The 17,881-nt window shown below is 37.2% G+C and overlaps 1 protein-coding gene across 2 annotated transcripts in view; it reads left to right on the top strand.

The window, feature by feature from the left end:
- Nucleotides 1-17,881, top strand: part of SORBS2 (sorbin and SH3 domain containing 2) — a 320,131-nt gene that overhangs the window by 144,876 nt on the left and 157,374 nt on the right. For both annotated transcript variants that reach the window (XM_027122655.1, XM_027122654.1), the window contains one exon: nucleotides 2,842-2,978. The gene's annotated coding sequence lies outside the window, so the exon portion shown is untranslated. The remainder of the gene's footprint in view (nucleotides 1-2,841; nucleotides 2,979-17,881) is intronic.

Below are 17,881 nucleotides of genomic sequence, written 5' to 3'. Positions count from 1 at the left end.
GTTAAACAGGAGGCAATGGGCTTCTCTCAGTATTGGTGTGAAAAGCAGGCAGTTTGGAATTTAAAAATTATGGTTGACTTAGTACTCAAAGAGTTAATCTTTATCTGTTCCCTTAACTTCCATAGTTTCTCAAGGAAGGCCAATTTAAAAATGTATTTTCCTCTTCATTATAAACTACTATAAGGAGGAAAAAGTAAAAACAATTAAAAATTTTTTTTCTGAGGCTAGGCTTCCATTTTTTTGCCAGAATTACCATTTATCATTTTGACCAAGTAAAGTAAATATCCGATTTTAAACTGACAGTTATTTAAGACATATTAAAATGGGACCGCTTAAAATAAATGAACAGAAAAATGCATTATTCTACAGAGATCTTTTTAAAAACCCTGCTGCATATTTTTTAAATAAGGTTAATCTTATTTTAAAATTTTGATTACATATTTCAAACGTAAGTTATAATTTTTTTAATTTAAATATCTGCATAGTTTTAACATGAGCGTATCATGCTGAAAGATTTCACTATTTTACCGTAGTAGTTGAAATAGCAGTCGTGTAACTTTTTTTAAAAAACATATCATGCACGGGCTTCCCTGGTGGCGCAGTGGTTGAGAGTCCGCCTGCCGATGCAGGGGACACGGGTTCGCGCCCCGGTCCGGGAAGATCCCACATGCCGCGGAGCGGCTGGGCCCGTGAGCCATGGTCGCTGAGCCTGCGCGTCCGGGGCCTGTGCTCAGCAACGGGAGAGGCCACAACAGTGAGAGGCCCGTGTACAGCAAAAAAAAACAAAAAACAGAAAACATATCATGCATAGTCTTCAGTATTTTCTTTTTTCTTCCAGTTTTATTGAGATATAATTGACATACAATACTGTATAAGTCAAGGTGTACAGCATAATCATTTGATTTACGTACACTATGACGACCACAGTAAGTTTTGTGAACATCCATCATCTCATATAGATACAAAATTAAATAGGGAAAAAAGTGTTTTTCTTATATGAGAACTCTTAGGATTTACTTTCTTAACAACTTTCATATATAAAATACTGCAGTGTTAATTATATTTATCATGCTGTACATTACATCCCTAGTACTTACTTTTAACTGGAAGTTTGTACCTTTTGACTGCCTTCACTCCATTATCTTTCCTCCAACCCCTGTCTCTAGTAACCACAAATCTGACCTCTTTTTCTATGAGTTTGTTTGTTTGTTTGTTTTTGGAGTATAATTGACCCACAACACGATGTTAGTTCCTGTTACACGGCATAGTGTAACAGGATTTCACATTTCTATACATTTCAAAATAATCACTACAATAAGTCTAGTTGCCATCTGTCACCATACCAAGATATGACATAGTTATTGACTGTAGAGATTCCCCACACTGTACATTTCATACCTGTGACTCATTTATTTTGCAACTGGAAGTCCGTACCTCTTATTCTCCCTCACCTATTTCTTTCCTCAGTAGTTTCTCTAATCAGTTGCAAGGAAAGAGTTGAATTTGATCTGAGCCTCTGGTAACCAACCTTCATAATATTAACTATAAAATATATCAAGGTGGTTTGTATACTGGACTAAAATCAGAGAATCTTCTTACACCTCTCTGGAGTACTTTCTGACTGCGCAAGCCTTCTCTTTGTTATGAAGAAAAGGGAATTGAGAGGATTCAGGAATTTCATCTACGTAGAATAAAGGCTTTTATAAAAAATACTGAAGTGTTTCCTTGGTAGGAAGTAACTAATTTTCCTTCTTAGGGGTGTTGCTAAAGGTATAATGAAGCAATGGAAATCAGGAGTCGGTCTGATGACGCATATCTTCCTTCAGTCAGAGTAGAAAGAGATCTCCATCTCCAGTTGCTATGGTTTGAATAGCCTGTGGAAAAGAAGCTGTAGAAGTCTGTAGCAAATTCTGTCCTTATTCTTGCTGCGTTTGTGTGCTGGAAGCCTTTTGAGGCAAAGACATTGTTAATTTTGTCCACTGTTGTATTCTCATCAGAGTTCTTGGCAGAGAGTAGACTCAGTACTTGCCACAAAAATATTTGTTGAATGAATGAATGAATACATTTTGTAGAGCTTAATTCATCATTCTACAAACAAAATGAAAGCTCAGAGTTTGCCAGTCATTGTTGGTGACCCAATCTGAAATATTTCTTCATTGGCCCTTGGAGGGAGAGGCAGGGGATGGGTGCCTGTCTGCGTCTTGTCACTGAATGGACCCCAATCTCTGCCAACAGATAAGAAATGTCAACAGCTTAACCCAGTAGCTGTCAAAAATAGCATAGTTGATGAAACTGGATATTTGGGTGTGGGCTAGAAATAAACCATTTGTCTTCGGTCTTAAGAAGGATAGGATGATAACAGCTATTCCTCTCAGAGAGATCTAAAATATTTTTTAAGACCCGTATGAGCAAGCAAGGAACTACCAGAAGAAAAGTCTTTCCTCTCAATGAGGCATAAATAGAACATCTTAGTTTCAACAAACCAGGTGGATCATTTTGAAAACGCGAGGATTATGGCAAAGCACTATGTTTCTTTAAGGTTTCAGTCGAAATGTTTTATTGTGTTTTGTTTTCAATCGTGCTGGCACTTTTCCTCAAAATGTCAATGAGTATTTGCACAGTGGAGCAAGTTGTTGTGGGCTTCCTGGTTTCTGTCCCGCCCCCCTTCCCCGGAGGGGGGCTGTGGTGATTCGGCAAGGTTTTTTCATCCCTTGCAGACAACCCCGGCTGCTGTTAATGCTGAAAATAGCTCAAACGCTCTCAGAACAGTAGCACCACCCAGCAGCTGGGATTCTTTCCGTCTCTCATTTGCCTTCTCTCTTGCCTTTTTTTTCCCTTCAGACACTTGGGTTGGACTTAATCTTAAACCTCTGGAGTTCAAGACCTTTTAAAAAGGGCTAAATAAACAATCTCCACGTGTAAAAGGCCAATGACTCCTACCTCTCTTCAGAGCAACTGTTGAACCCGGCTGCCTGTAGGTAAGATTTTTCTTTAATTCTGGAGTGATGTTATTGGTTTATGATATGTTTAGGACTGATGTTTTTTAAATAACTTGTTAATCGGGAGAATAAACGGGGGTGCTGAACGATTTCCAGGTAAATACGGTGTTCCAGGATACAGCAGTAGCATCTGTGCATTTCTGTGGCTGTAATTTTAAACTGTGCTGAACGCACTCTGTCCTGTTGACCTGCAGTACAGACCCACCTGTGATTGAGCTGCAGCAGAACGCTAATTAAGCCTCATTGCCGGAGTCGTCCAGAGCCTTGCAGACATCCTAATTTTCCTGTTTAGACGGCTTACTTATTTTTAACTTTCTAAGGGCCTTTTTTTTTTTAAGGAAAAAGATGCAACTACCTGAGGAAAGGAGATATATTAGTAATTATTTTAAGGACAAGGAGATAGCTCTACCTTAGTACCTTCTTTCATCACTGTGCTGTTTATTACTTGCGTAGAATGAGAACAGTTTTTGTTTGTTTGTTTTGTTATTTTGTATACTCCTAGCACAATTTGGTGACTCGGTTTTGAGAATTCCTTAACTAGCTGACTGTCTTCGGCTAGCAGGTTTCTCCAATGTGACGATATAATATTTTGGAGAGTTTTCTGTGCCTTCCCCTCCCCTATCTTATGCTTGGTCTTGACATTCTGCAAAGGACTTTGATCTGTGGACTTTAACTTCAAACACAGCATTTACTTTCGTTATGAGTATTTACTATGTTCAGTAAAAAGTCTTTTCTTTTTTTTTTTGGTTTAACGCTTTTATATTATTTCCTTTGAATAAGCTATTGAGCTTTGGTTTTCTCTCACTGATATGTGTTAGGTTTTATTAGTACAGGGACCCCCAACTGAGAGGCCAAGACTATTTTATGGCAAGTTTCTTTGACCATTATAGACTTTATGATAGCTCTCTGTTCCCCTCCAAGCAGATGTCTAAAATCAAGCAGCAAATGACGGTGCACAGACCAGATTCTATCAACCCCTCACTTGAGTGCCTCCAAATTACCAGGTGCCTCGGGGACTTACTGTTGCTTTTTAACACGGACACTGAAGTCCTTGGAATTTAGAGATTCTTGTTTCCAAAGAAGTTTATTGGTGTCACACCATATGTCAAAAGAAAAATGCATTTTAAACACACATCTTCTGGGTAACTTTTTTTAGAAAAAGAAGAAGAAAAAATAAAGAGAAAAAAAATTAAAAAAAGGAAAACTAGAAAAAAAAAAGGAAAAGAAAAATCCTCTGTAGCCAGAAGTCTGTATTGGTAGTGAAACTTCTGCTGAATGAGGGCTAAGGAATGAAAAAAACGTATTTCCTAAAATAGGCAGAGTGTAGCACTTTCTAGCCATTCAGTCAAATTCTTTATTTTGGAGAAAATTCATGTATATATTACATTTGTTTGTCACTCTTTTCTTCTTCACCACAAGCAAAGGATATTTTCTAAGTCCTCAGCCAGATACTGAGTTTGATGTTCCCTGGCAAGCTGTCCCTGTGTCCTGGTGAATATGAAGAGTAGAACAGCCTGATCCTGTCAGGATTCTGTGTAAGTCCCTGACTGTGGGGACTGATACACTGTGCTCCGTGCTCTGCACCTTGCTGACAAGGAAGAAAGCCAGTGGCTGCAGGACTCCTGTTCAGAGGGGTGGAGTAGGGAGTCAGCCATGGGAGACGTCCCTCCAGGTTAGGAGCAGATGCAGTATGATCTCTAGAACTGGGACTGAGATAGTCGGAAAACCTAGAGCTATTCAGTCTAATTTTTTATTTCCAAAAGCTGGACATTTAATTGCTAACTTTCTCCCTTCAGATCTGCATAATATGGAGCTTTTTAATCATCCCATTTCTGTGATGTGTGTACATTCAAAACTTGAAATCCTCCAGTTATTTTGAGCATACACTTCCCTGCCTTGGGGGGTTCTAGAATACTCTCCTCCTTAATACTAGGAAGGCTTGATTTGGCATTGCTGAGGAGAAATGTATCGCTAAAAGGCAATACAAGTTCAGTTGCAGAATCCAAAGGATGAAATGGGTTTGGAACATGATAGAGACCATTAAATTCTTAGGCAAGCCATTTTTTGTGTGTTTTGTTGGGTTTTTTTGTTTCTTTGTTTCCCTCTGCCCCTTAATTTTACGCTGAAACTTTGGCTTGTTTGAATGTGAAACTCAAGGAGAAACCTCGCCAAAACCACTGAGTTTCACATAGGTTCCACATGAAAGAAGTATTCTACCCAGCCTTGCTTAAAACTTGGCCCATGTTTTGCCAAAAGTTTCATGAATGTCAGTGAGCCTGGATTTGAAACATAATCCCAAACCAGGTGACTTCTGGCGACTTTGAGGCTGTCCTGTAGAAGTATAGAATCTGTCAAACAAGGACACCCCTTATTTTCATATCTCCGACTAATTTCATGTGTATACACATTTTCCCAATAAACTTCCATTTGTTCTATGATGTTTTAAAGCCAGGTTCAATCCTAATATGAATTTTTATAGCTGTGGGACTGAAGCATTGGCAAACAGAAGTCTGCATTTTAAATTCCAACACAGTCTGAACCAAGTGGTGTGAACATGTTGGTATAATTCAGCTGAGGAAGGAAGTCCCAGGAGAGTCATGGAATGTCTTTCTTTGCTTAAATATACTTCTGTGCTTGTGTGGAACAAAGAGTAACATTTTGTCCAGGTCTATCTGCTTGACAGTATGCCTTTTGTTCGCTCTCCAAAGGTGGTGTCAAATGTATTGGTGGAAAAATAATAAACTTCCAGATATATATTTTTTTGCCCGCTTAACTGATACACTCCTAGGGAACATTGTAAGCATTAAAAAGTTCAGTACTGATACTTGTAATGTAATGTATACTGAGGATAAAGGGGTACTCAGCAGAGTCTATTTTCTTCAGAAAAGCTTTACCTAGAGCTGTTGTGTGACAGTCTAATGGGCTGGGTTGTGAAGGGGTGTGTGTGTGTGTGTTGAGTGGTTGGAAAGGAAGAGGGGATTTGTAAGCTTTGTTCAGCAAATATGTTATATTTAAACCAAAAACAACTGAGAAGAAGAAGGGGACAAAGATGAGAGCAGTGGAAATAAGAAGAGACCAACTGGCGTAGAGGATGAAGCATCAGGATGGTTTGATACTGCCTTCTTTAACTAGGCTTTCTCCTAGAAACTAAAACTCTACCTGCAAAATACCCACACCTGTAATTTTATTTAATACTCAGGATTATCAGAGATAACAGATTGTATTTTTATTTTACCCAGTGCATAGGTGTTTCACATTCAATAACTACTTTGATTTCCTGGATCATCTATCTTAAGGTAGGGTGGTATTACTATTAATATGGGGTTGGTCATGCAGGCATTGTGTTCCCAATGTACAGGTGAGGATACTGACCCCCAAAATTGCCACATCATCCACTTTACATTCCTGGTAAATAGCAAATGGCAGGTTGGCTCTCATGTCAAGAGCTTTCAAAGTGTACTATTCCACCCCATTGCAAAATACAAAGATATAAAACAAGTTAAAAATAATAGCCAGAGGATAGGAAGAAAATGACTGGTCCAAGCAATGAAAGAGCTATTTCGAATCATAACAACTTCTGACTTCCTATACTTCACTGAGAGAAAAACGTAAGCAAAAGAGGGATTAGGATTACAGAGAAAGACACACATGTGCCAGTGGTATAATGAACCAAAAGTTATGACTTGGTTGATTGAAACAGAAGATACAGGTCAGCAAAAAGAATCAGTTTAGTAATGACACAGCTTAAAATAATAATGTGCTCTCTAATGAAAGGTCAATTCAGTATTAGAAAAGATAGAATAGGAACACTAATCTCTTGTTCTGAAGATACATTTGGGCTTGAAAAAAGAAACTGAATTTAGTTTAGTGGAAAAACACATGTATAGCATGTGTTTTTAAATGTTGTGTTTTGGCTACTTTGACCCGTTGCAAATCCTGGTCCAAGTACAACTTTGAATTGGTTTAATTCTAGTGGAGCCGTTGCTCCTGACACGCATTCAGCTCAGTGGTAGTTCTCTCGTTCAATTTTGCAAACCTAAGAAATTTGGTTGGTTTCAAATTTAGCTCCAAGCAGTGTTCAGAAGTTTTGTGTTTGTTTGACCTGACCATTTAAATATTTTAAAACTACACAACACTCAACCTTTAGAACAAATTCTTAATGCTAAAAACACTTAAGAACATTGAAAAAGTTATACATAAGTACATTGTCTGCAAATTTAATGGACAACCAAATATAGTTAACAATACAGTTTTGATCTAGATCAAAACTATTTTCTATTCCACATTTAGCTGTTTTACTATGAAAGTATTCACTTTTTAAAAAATTGTTATTATACTGAGATTAAAGATCATGGTTAAGAATGGAAAACTGGGAATTCCCTGTCAGTCCGGTAGTTAGGACTCTGCACTTTCACTGCTGAGGGCCCGGGTTCAATCCCTGGTCGGGGAACTAAGATCCTGCAAGCTGCAGGGCATGGCCAAAACAAAAATCCCTGAAAAAAAAGAAAAAGAAAAAAAGAATGGAAAACGATCCAGAAACAAATATGGCTGTGTAAATATGCAGTTAGAATAGAAACCGCATCCTCGTGGTACCAGCAGAGCCAAGTGTTGGAAAGCATGATCTGGCATCTGGTTGACCTTCATGTGCACATGTGTGAATAGTCCAGAACGGTGGGCCTGTACTAAAGGATTCAGCAGGGGAGTGTTGGAGATAAAGGAAGAAGTTTTGTGCTAATTCAAGAAGGATGTTAAATGTCAAACTAAGAGATCCAGGCCTTATTCTGAAGTAAGAAGTGGTCATTATCCCTGACTGTACAGGGCAGTAAAATGATAACTTTGGGGAGAAGTAAATAGTTGACAGAGTATCACTTCTTAGTGGTTGAGTTTAAATAAAAAGTCAAATTGCTTTCAATAAAATTCATTTTATAATTTGAAATATAAATTTTAAAAATATTTTTAATTTATTTAATTAAATAAAATAAAGTTTTAAATAAATAAAATCTTATTCTATTTTATTTGTTTATAAATTGTGTTAAAATTTGAAATATAAATTGTTTTCTTATAACATGTAAACAATTGTTTACTATAAAAATCAATAATTTACTATTGTTGGACATAAAATTAAATCATTGAAATTTTCTTTTTATATCAAATATGATTATGTTCATTCAAGGCAGAATAAAACCAAAAGTAGATGTAAACAGGTTTCTAAACTTTATACTGATATCACAAAAGACTGTGGCTTATGATGAGACTTCTTTTTTTAAAAATTTATTCATTTATTTATTTATTTGGCTGCGTTCGGTCTTCATTGTTGCGCTCGGGCTTTCTCTAGTTGCAGTGAGCAGGGGCTACTCTTCATTGCAGTGTGTAGGCTTCTCATTGCAGTGGCTTCTCTTGTCGCGGAGCACGGGCTCTAGGCATGTGGGCTTCAGTAGCTGTGGTTCGCAGGCTCTAGAGTGCAGGCTCAGTAGTTGTGGCGCACGGGCTTAGTTGCTCCACGGCATGTGGGATCTTCCTGGACCAGGGCTGAAACCTATGCCCCCTGCATTGGCAGAAGGATTCTTAACCACTGCGCCACCAGGAAAATCCTGATGAGAGACTTATAAAAACCAAGTAAAAGACTGAAAAGCTGAGTAAAATGGTAAATTCAGTAAGAGTTAGATGATTTTTGTTGAAAGAATAATGAAAGTTGATTTTGTAAAAAACAAAAAAACTGTTTTTTTTAAGATGACTACTGGTCTTCAATATAAAATATAGCTTCATTTTAGCTTGTGTTTGAGCTACTTTACTTTAAAAATCAATGGATGAATTTCATATTCCAAAATTAATATAAGGTTGGCACTTGGGCTTTGTCTCATGTGGTGAGATCCATGACTTAATAGCCAAAGTTTTTGTAAAAACTTGTCTGGAAATAAAGTGATAATAGTTATGCTAAGGTGAGAAAATTTGATTGCAGTGAGATTTTTATCCTCCTTACCATATTTTGGATATTGAAATTAAACAAAAAGCATTAAGGGTTAAAAATCACTTGTGCCTAAATCATAATTTTATATATTCACTTACATCATTTTCCTAGTTAGTGTTCTGAATGACTATATAGAGCACACAAATAAAAACACTTGACAGAAGACCAGTTTGTACTTCTCAGTGAACGTTATAGCTTTGTACATTTAACACTTGACTGTGCTTATTAATTTAAGAAGAATGATCTTACATATAAATCAAAAAGGAAGAAAATTAGGAGGCTATTAGTAAAACCAAATAGTGTTTTAAGTAATTACAAATAACTCCTTTTTTTTTTAAGATTTTTTTTTTATGTGGACCATTTTTAAAGTCTTTATTGAATTTGTTACAATACTGCTTCTGTTTTATGTTTTGGTTTTTTGGCTGCGAGGCATGTGGAATCTTAGTTCCCCAACCAGGGATCGAACTCGCACCCCCTGCATTGGAAGGCGAAGTCTTAACCACTGGACCGCCAGGGAAGTCCCCCTACAAATAACTACTTTTGATACTCTAAGCATTTTCATATTTACTGAGTGAATATTTTCGTAAGGATCTTTTTCTATTGCTTCAGTCATTTACTTCTTAAAGACTCCCTTCACCATCATATAAGAATCATATGAGACTTGAGGTTTAAAACTTTACAATTGACACAGACTATAGATCAATCTCAATGCAGAAAACATTGATAAAACCCAAAACAACTTTTCAAAATAAAAATTCACAACTAGACACAGGAAAGAATCGCTTTAACCTTAAAAAAAAAAAAAAAAAAAAAGCATCAGGGCTTCCCTGGTGGCACAGTGGTTGAGAGTCCGCCTGCCGATGCAGGGGACCATGGGTTTGTGCCCCGGTCCAGGAAGATCCCACATGCCACGGAGCGGCTGGGCCCGTGAGCCATGGCCGCTGAGCCTGTGCGCCCGGAACCTGTGCTCCATAACGGGAGAGGCCACGGCAGTGAGAGGCCCGCGTACCACCAAAAAAAAAAAAAAAAGCATCAATTAAAAACCTATATCATAAAAGTGCACTGAAAAATATGAACTCAGACACTGGTTACCTTGGGGGAGTTAGGGAAGATATTTCAATCAGAGGCGTGTGTGATAGGCTTAATTGAATTCATATTGTCTTTTTTTTTTTTTTTTTGTGGTACGCGGGCCTCTCACTGCTGTGGCCTCTCCCGCTGCGGAGCACAGGCTCCGGACGCGCAGGCTCAGCGGCCATGGCTCACGGACCCAGCCGCTCCGCAGCATGTGGGATCTTCCCAGACTGGGGCACGAACCCGTGTCCCCTGCATCGGCAGGTGGACTCTCAACCACTGCGCCACCAGGGAAGCCCCCGTAATGTCTTTTAAAAAATATTTTTAAGACTCTGTATTTTATTTTTTTATACAGCAGCTTCTTATTAGTTATTGAATTCATAATATATTTTAAGATGAATGGTGGGTACATGGATATCTGTTATATTATTCTTTTTATCTTTTGAATGTCTGAGTAAAGACCCGTATCTCCCATGCCTTAAATTTAAGATACACTGTATATACCAAAAAAATTTTAAATATATTTCTCAGCTGATAATATTGAAAGACAATTTTAAAGCAGAGCAGATTTTCTGAAAATTTACAAAGAAGCAATACAATAGGTGGTGTGTTGTTTAGCCTATATGTCTATATTTTTACCTAGGGCCCAAAACTTCTATAAATGGTGAATTAGAAAAGACAATGAATTTAGTTCTTTTGCATGCAAATGTCTATTGTAAACCTACATTCAAGATCACTTTTGTAGTGTGTATTGTTCCACAAGGCATTGTTACATACAATTCTTAGAATCTATTAAATGTGATATTTGCTCTTTAAAATAGTGAATAATTTGTCATTTTGCTTTATGAGAATTTGCAACGGGGTGTGAATGTAGCAGTGAATAAGTATATTTTAACTTACCTCTTTAACATTGGTTTTAGGATAATATATTGAGATGAAAGGATTTCTGTTTCAAGATGCTCTATGCAATAAACGTATGAAAAGTGATTTTATAACATATAGGCAATCCTCTCAGTGGCCATGGGACCGGGACCATAAGCACAGAAAGCAATAATGTGGTTGCTATGCCTGAGTTTCCAGTTAATGTTATCCTGTGCACAGTGAGGACTACCTATATTTAATATAACGACTTCACTCTGTAACTTAATAGCACATTTCTTAAAAGTTAATTTATTCAAAAAATTTACATACACACAACTGTTCCTTAATTTTCACACTTAACACTTCTTTGATATCACAGGGAAAGAAACCTAGTGATTTTTCATTATCATTTGACAGGAATCAATGCCTAATTTTGAGAATTTTTATTCTGAGTTTTTTGTTTGTTTTATTCATAGAGTTATCCCAAATGCTAAAATGGAAAAGCTGGCAGACATCACTATTTTCTTAGGGGGTTTGATAAATGATGGATTATACTGAATAATTTTTTTCCTTTTTTCCATTACAAGTAATTTTACACGTAGTCTGAAAATTCAGTACAAGCCAAAAGTTCCTTATTTTAAATCATAAAATTCAAAGAAAATATATTTTCTAGGTTTCTAGGTAAAGTATGTCAAATATTTGAATGGTAAACAATAAACACATTGAAGAAATTGTGCAGTTCTAATAACACAAAGAACTACTTTGAATTTCTTCATGTCATTGTTACTAAAGCTGAGAAACCAATTACTACATAATTAACAAAAAGTAATATTTGGAAACAAATGTTAGAAAAAGGCTTTCAGATTACTGGCACTATGCACTGTCAGCTCCCTGACCATTAAAACCTCTTCTCCTTTGCCTTCTGTGACACTGGAAGATTTTCCTTCAATCTCTCTGATCACTCCTGAATTCACTTACAGGTGCCTCTTTCTCTGCCTGACCTTAAAGGTATTCCCTTGGGTTCTGTCCCTCTTGTTTAATCTCCGCTCAGTTCACCTTTTCCTCCTTTATGAAAATCTTAAAATCTATGTCTCTATCCCTGATCTCTCTCATCAGTTCCAGACTCGCATTTCCAAGTAACTGGTAAACATCGCATATGAATATCTTCAGTGTCCTTCAAACTCAAAACTTCTAAAACTCATCATCTTCCAACTCTCAACCTGCTCTTCTTCCCCAGGGCTATGTTTTAATATAATCATTTCACCCAGTTACTCAGAATTAGAATCTTAAACAAGCCTTCAAATTTTCCTTCATACCAACTTAGTCACTGTTGATTCTATCTACACTTGCAACTTCAATATCCCCCCTTGCCCTAGCTTAGAGGCTGCTGCAACATTCTTGGCTAGGATTTCTCAGTACTGTCCCGATCACTCTTGACATCCATTTTCTCTGCCTTCCAGTCTAATCCCTTGAAGCCAGAGTCATTTTGTCAAAATAAACAAGCTGTGCATGTAGACTTCCCAACTACCAAACTCCCCTATCATATAGCAAGTACATTCACTTTGCTTTCTTTTCAGGCTCGAAAGACCAGGAATGGTGACCATGTTAACCAATGGAAGTAAATTCAGTACATGATGTTCAGGCATAAATAGCCCTGTGTTTTCCCAGATAAAAGGCAGAGCTGGCAACCCTTCCAGACTCATTAGTAGAAAGGGTGTGGCTCGCTGTGCCAGCCATGGAACGGAGATCCAGTGTCAGTCCTGTTACTTCTCTCAAAGAGCCCTTTTCCTCAGACTCTCCTTCTAACAGAGTAATAACAACATTCGCCAATCACCTGTTTGGTTGCCACTTATTATGTACTGATGTGATGGTTGTAGGCAAATGCTAAAAGATAAACGTTTTGTTTTAAAAAAAAATCAGACCATAGTAAGAACACAAAGTTTTAAACCAGAAACTCCATATGATTCATATGTGACAGTGAAAGAAGTCTTTAAGAAATAAATTTTTTGAGGAACCCCCACACTGTTCTCCATAGTGGCTGCACCAATTTACATTCCCACCAACAGTACACAAGTGTTTCTTTTCTCCACGCTCTCAACAAGACTTGTTATTTCTTATTTTTTGATGATAGATAGCCATTCAACTCTAAAAAATGTGAATATCTTCAAAACCAAATATAAAAAAAAGAAATGACTGAAAATATAAAAAGATCCTTATGACAATATTTCACTCAATAAATATGAAATCGCTTAAGGTATTGAAAGTCATTATCCGTGGTCACTTAAAACACTAATCGGTTTTACTAGTAAATGCCTGATTTCCTTCCTTTCTGATTTATATGTGAGAACACTCTTCTTAAATATAAGCACAGCCAAGGGTTAAATGTACCGAGCTCTAATATTCAGTAAAAAATATAAAAACAAGGTATGGAGTTATATTCTGGAACAGCATAAAGGTCTCACTCTTTGAATTATTGCCATAATTTCAGTAAATGTAACTTTATCTGAAAAGCATAATATAAAGGGTGAAATTCTAAATACCAAACTTCTGGATCTTTTAACATTTATGGCACCATTGGTCTTTATGTCATCTAGTCAATAATCATTTGTTAAGAGTCTACTCGGGGCCTTTTCTCACCTTTTTGAGATGGCCTACATTCTGTGGAGTGTGTTTCTCTCTAAATAAATCCACTTCATAAAAAAATAATAATAATAAAATAAAAAGAGTCTACTCGGTAGTCTGTTCTGGCCTCTGTGATGGTCCCTGTGGACTAGTCACCCCCGCCCCCATCCTCCGTGCAGTTGGAGGTAGTTATTGAAAGGTAATTGGCCAAATAGTCATGTAATTCAAATTGTAATAAGAGCCATGAAAGAAAGATAAAGGAGGCTAGAAGAGCAGAATCTACAGTTCTGAGAACCAAGGGTCAATGACAAAAAGACTGCTAGATTTGGAATTTAGTGAAATTATTAGGAAGGTTAATTACTTGGGGTAGCAATCAAAAGAGGCATTTCCTGTGCTGAGAATGATGGCCCCTTTTATCAATTACTGAGGGTAAAGAATAAAGAGATGTGGACGTAATTCCTCCAAAAACAGGTATGTCAGGCATCACTGTGAACATCCACCCTCTAAATGCACGTGAGTTTATGTGATGGACTTTGTCTCCTGTGGAAAATATCTTTAGAATGATAGCTAGCTGTGCTAGTATATATAAATTCTCCATGGGTTATGGAGATAGTGTTGTCTTTGCTCCTATTTAAATACTGAAGGAGTATGATTTCTGAAATGATATATGAAAGATGAATGTGACTTTGAGAACACCTTATTTGAGCTCTGAGTAGGATTTTCAAGATAAACATCTAAGGAAAATCTAACAAGAGGGATATGGAAACAAAATTTCTCAATGAATAAAGACCTTACTGATTTGCAGCTATGGAGTATTTTGACATATGTTCAGGTGTTTGCTTTGAGGCATGTAAGGACTTAAAAGTGAAAGAAGATGTTTAAAGTGTTCTTTCTTACTTTGAACTACATTTCAAAGAAATATATAATTTCAGCATCAAACATGTATTTCCTCCATGGACCAACACAAATATGTGTGTGTGAATTAGATCTTGTGGTTGGGGTTATTCCTATTATTTTTATTATGTATCTGAAATGGCAGTTATTTAAAATAAAATATTTTCTGCTTTAATAGTATGATTCAGAGTAGGATTCATAACAATTTTTTCTTCTGCTACTTATACCCTCATTCACATTTTTGAAAGCAGCAACATGGCTAATTTATTTTAAGAATTTCAGTTATTTCAAACAAAAATATCTGCATACAACTAAAAATAGAGAAACTTGGCTTTTAATGCATTACATGTTTTTATTTTTCTGGAAATGTTCATGACCTTAGATTTGTAAAAGGTAGCTGAGCGCTTTTCTGACATTTCTTTGCCAGGGATCAATATTGCCCTAGAAAATGCTGTTTGAAATCACAAAGTGGGTATCTGTATAGATACGTTTTAATTTTTCAGATTATTCCTTCCTCATGTTTGGCTTAACCATGAATGGTAACAAAAGGGAATGAAAGAGAGTAATAAACAATGAGTATTCCAATTCAATGAGTATTATACAAAGTATTAAACAAAGCACTTCCAATTCAATGAATATTATATTCCTGATGTAAGAGTCGAACCCGAGAGCTGGGAAATCCGGGTGATAAATATATGTTGAATAAAGTAGAATCAAAACATTTGTTGGAGTGCCCTAAGCTATCCTTGAGTATATGCCATTTCAATGAGCCGACCTGCAGTGGAAAACAGAAATTTGCTCCATAGGAATATGAAAGTGCTGTGGCATAGAGTGTTTTATAGAAGTTGAAGATCTAACCTTAAGTGACTGCTGAAGTTGACTTAGAATATTGATAACAATACAGGATTTTTGCAAAATGTGATAAACTTTGAAATAATTAATACAACAGTAACATAAGACCATGAAAGCAATTACAGAATTATTACTATAGGATATAGATTTATTCTATTGACTTACCATCTGAAATATCATCACCTATCTTTGAATACTTATCTTAGAGCATAACTTCTAAGAGCACTCATGCAAATCACAGCTATATTTTATCAAATTATTCCATTTTTCACATTCCTTAAAAATTGTGAAGGAAAATCTTTCAACCCATAGGAAATTCAACTTTCAGAGAAGACCTAAATAGACATCTCTCCAAAGAAGATATACAGACTGCCAACAAACACATGAAAGAATGCTCAATATCATTAATCATTAGAGAAATGCAAATCAAAACTACAATGAGATATCATCGCACACCAGTCAGAATGGCCATCATCAAAAAATCTAGAAACAATAAATGCTGGAGAGGGTGTGGAGAAAAGGGAACACTCTTGCACTGCTGGTGGGAATGTGAATTGGTACAGCCACTATGGAGAACAATATGGAGGTTCCTTAAAAAACTACAAATAGAACTACCATACGACCCAGCAATCCCACTACTGGGCATATACCCTGAGAAAACCATAATTTAAAAAGAGTCATGTACCAAAATGTTCATTGCAGCTCTATTTACAATAGCCCGGAGATGGAAACAACCTAAGTGTCCATCATCGGATGAATGGGTAAAGAAGATGTGGCACATATATACAATGTAATATTACTCAGCCATAAAAAGAAACGAAATTGAGTTATTTGTAATGAGGTGGATGGACCTAGAGTCTGTCATACAGAGTGAAGTAAGTCAGAAAGAGAAAGACAAATACCGTACGCTAACACATATATATGGAATTTAAGAAAACAAAATGTCATGAAGAACCTAGGGGTAAGACAGGAATAAAGACACAGACCTACTAGAGAATGGACTTGAGGATATGGGGAGGGGAAGGGTAAGCTGTGACAAAGTGAGAGAGTGGCATGGACATATATACACTACCAAATAGATAGCTAGTGGGAAGCAGCCGCATAGCACAGGGAGACCACCTAGAGGGGCGAGATAGGGAGGGTGGGAGGGAGGGAGACGCAAGAGGGAAGAGATATGAAAACATATGTATATGTATAACTGATTCACTTTGTTATAAAGCAGAAACTAACACACCACTGTAAAGCAATTATACGCCAATAAAGATGTAAAAAAAAAAAAAGAAATTTCTTAGGTCTTCTCTACTTGATTCCTTCACTATTATGAGATATTGTAAATTGTTATAACTATGTTCTCTCTACCCACTGTCATTAAATCTATCCTATCTTACAGTCATGTAGCTCATCCCTTAGTAAAAGACATCCCCTCTTCCCTTCCAACACACACACACACACACACACACACACACACAAAACAAACCTTATTCGATTTCTAGATATATCAATGGAAAACCTTACCCTAATTTATGAACCTGATAATGTGTGGTATTGTGAGAATTACTGAGAAAAAAGCAATCAACCCTTTGAGATTGTTACTTGAAAGGTGCTTTCCTTATATTAGGCAAAAATAGTTTTAACTCATACTTCATATATTTAACCAAGGAACTGTTCTCTCCTCCGGCTTTTGGCATACCAGAAGAAAGACTGACCTTCTGATCGCTCTAGATATAGCACCACCATTCACTCACACGGATGCAATTGGAGCACCTTCTAAGAGCAAAGCACTTCTGAGTTCTTGGGACACATCAATGAATAACACTGATCAAAATTCCTAACCCAACAAGCTTACAGTCCCATGAAAAGAAACAAACAATAGAAGATAAACATAATAAGTAATTACGTAGCAGATAAGAAAGTAACAGAGTGCTTTTAAAATACAGCAGAGTAAAGAGGGTCTGGAGAATGTGTTGAGGACAGTGCAGCTTAGAATTTTAAATGTTGAGCAAAAAACTTGAAGGTGTGGAGTTATCCATATGGCTCTCTGAGGGAGACATATTCTAGGCAGAAGGAACTGCCCCTGCAAAGACCCCAAGGCAGCCAGGGCTTCCCTATTCGAGGTACAGCAAGGAGGCTGGTCCAGCTGCAGCCGAGAGAGAAGGAGAGTAACTGGAAGATGAGATCAGAGAGGCACTTACACTATAAAAGGCTTACCCTGGCTGCCGTGTTGAGAGGAGTCTGTAAGAAGGGGAGGGTGGGAGCTGGGGGACTAAGTAGGAAGCTAGTGCAATCATCAGGTGAGAGAGGATGATGGCTTCGGACAGGGTGGGGACGGAGGAGGTGACAAGAAGTGACTGGTTCTCCCTGGGTATCTAGATCCCTGGGATATTCCAAGGTTGAGAGGTCAGGAGGAAGAGGAGAAACAAATCAATGAAGCTCTGAGAAGACATATCTGGGGAGATAGGAAGAAAAGCAAGAGGATGCAGTGTGCCGGAAGCCAAGAGAAGAAATTATATCAGAGGAGGAGGAATGATCAAGTAAGACGACAACTGAGACTTGGCTAGTGAATTTCACAATTTGGAGATCATTAGTGACCCTGACAAGAGCAATTTGGTGGAAT

This window comes from Aethalodelphis obliquidens, unplaced genomic scaffold (assembly GCF_003676395.1).
Source record: "Aethalodelphis obliquidens isolate GAN/ISIS:26980383/991018 unplaced genomic scaffold, ASM367639v1 scaffold25, whole genome shotgun sequence".
In the NCBI taxonomy this organism is placed as follows: Eukaryota; Metazoa; Chordata; class Mammalia; order Artiodactyla; family Delphinidae; genus Aethalodelphis; species Aethalodelphis obliquidens.
Note: the sequence above shows the minus strand (reverse complement) of the source record. Positions and strands in the feature narration are given on the sequence as shown.